This window comes from Buceros rhinoceros, unplaced genomic scaffold (assembly GCF_000710305.1).
Source record: "Buceros rhinoceros silvestris isolate BGI_N320 unplaced genomic scaffold, ASM71030v1 scaffold18208, whole genome shotgun sequence".
Classification (NCBI taxonomy): Eukaryota; Metazoa; Chordata; class Aves; order Bucerotiformes; family Bucerotidae; genus Buceros; species Buceros rhinoceros.
This window is the reverse complement of record NW_010427643.1, coordinates 37,993-40,273: the sequence shown is the minus strand read 5'-3', so window position 1 is coordinate 40,273 and position 2,281 is coordinate 37,993.

Below are 2,281 nucleotides of genomic sequence, written 5' to 3'. Positions count from 1 at the left end.
CCTTGGGGTTGGTGTGTGCCGTCGTGGGTGCTGCCAGAGGGACCGTACGGTTACACAGGGTCGTGGCGTGGTGCGCCAGGCACCTGCGGTCAGCGCCCAGGCCAGGAGCAGGGCTCTTTCGCCATCGCTAATTGGAGCCGTTGATCTCCAGTTAACAAAACCCTTCCACACTGTCGGAGACTCGGTCTGGTGATCCAGTCGACGCTGGAGGGATCGCTCAGCGGAGCAGCTGCTGCATTTATTCCTGATTCTTTGAGAGCCTCACCCTGGCCTGCTGAATACAGCCTTCTGTATTGACAGATGTTGGCGTCACCCTTTCAAAAGTCGCTCAGAGGATTTCAGACAGGAATGGAGACACACCGTACAGAGAAATAAATAACCGCGCGCCAGTGAAAATCAAAATGGCTTGGATAAACCATCATTAATATTGAATTACCTTGAAAAACACACTTTCTTCCCTCCCAGGTGTTTAACCCGATTAGGTACATGTGCAAGGAGCCTCAAGTAGTCAGTATTTTTGAGACTTTTAAGCTACATGAAGGTACTGAAGTAAAATTTCCTATTGAAGGAGCTTGGTGATCTGCTATGGACTCTGACACCCTTTTCACAGTTGCCTTTTGACTGAGGCTTATTGCCTTTGTTTTTATAAGCTACGACTGTGCTGCCTACACTGCAAAAACCAGTCACCTGCAAAGTTAGAGGAGGTTCTTTATCCCCTGGATCCACTACCTGACCTGAAGCTTCCCACGAAGAGGCCTCTTGGCAGCCTTTAAACTGGCCTCGGAGCTGTGGTGTGCAAAGGTGCGTGCAGTTCTGTGTGCAGGATTATTTAATGGAGAACTACAGGGAGGAACTTGCTTGCAGGGTGGAAAGGAAGCTGCCCGTGTTCTGTAATTGCTCCTTGCCTAACCGAGACTGTTATGAACAACATAACAGTGGTGGCTGCTGTTAACATGCAAAAATAAGTGCACTTCCAGTATGCTCCCTTGTCTTACACTCCCTGGGGCTGTAACGCTCACTGTTCAGCCAATCTTTTCTTCAGCGGAAACCTAGAGGTCCTCTCCTGAGGTTCCTTTGGTGTTATAGTGGAGCCGTGGTTCTGCGGACTGTGCAAGAAACCTCCGCGCTCCACAAAGCATAGGGGAGAATCAGGACTAGGCAAAATTTTACTCTTAACGGTGCATATGCAAGTGTTGATGATTTACTATGTCAACACTTAGAACATCTACATCAACGTGATGGGAAATCTATTCTGTGATTGCAGTGGTTATGGAAAATACGTAAAAATAGAAACAGACTGAATGAAGCACAAAGCTGGCATGAATGAAAAATTATATGAATTGAAAGATTATATTTGCACAGTATTTACAAAAACTGCCATCACTTCTAATATAATTTCAGGTATTCTGATGAGCTTTTTGAAATGACACTTCAACAGTTAGAGTGAAATCTCATTTCACATTGACAAGAAGAGGTTTTGGTAACAAAATCTATTCCCATAGTATTTTCTGTGTTTTCACTGATTAATTACAGCTCTGACATCTCCTCCTTACATGACACTGCCCTGAATGCAGACACTGCTCCCAGCTTGTGACTGTTGCAGTGAAAGCAACGGCAAAAGAAGATTTTACTAGGTTTTTACTAGATCAGGCACTTCATTAGCAAAACACTCTCAAGAAATGCTCTTCTACTTTGCTTTCTACTTCCTTCAGCTTTAGGGGGAGGTGGAACAGGCCTTACAAGAGGGCAATTCACCCTACAGAGTTACAGTGCATTTACAATAACTTGCCATTCCGAAGCGTTCGACGAGATGCTGGAGATGAAGAAGGTAATCCCCATGACGCGATGAGATTTCCGTGAGAGCCCTAAAAGCTGTGATGTGCTCAGAACCAAACTAAGGGGTGGTAGGAGACCTGCGCTTCAGTCAGTTTCAAACACTTGCAACTTTCTAAAGCGGTGGAGGAAAAAAAACCCCAAGCGTTCTGTAGGTTATCTGCTGCTTTGCCTTTATGGGTAGAGGTTCCATTTTCACTTCAATTTGTTTTTCCCCCGAGATTCTTCAGAGAACTCAATTTTGTCTTCCCTTAATGTAATCTAAGCTGTGTTTTATCCCCTAGTAGAAGTTACTGTGACTTAATGTCTCAGACTCCTGTATCAGCAGAGAAGAAGATGCAGAGCAGGGTCAGAGGGAGGCAGTGCTGCCCTTCTCACACCAGCTGGTTCAGTGCAGAGGCTCTTTATTTCCGCTCTTTCACTAGTTGCGGCCCATGGGTATTTACCA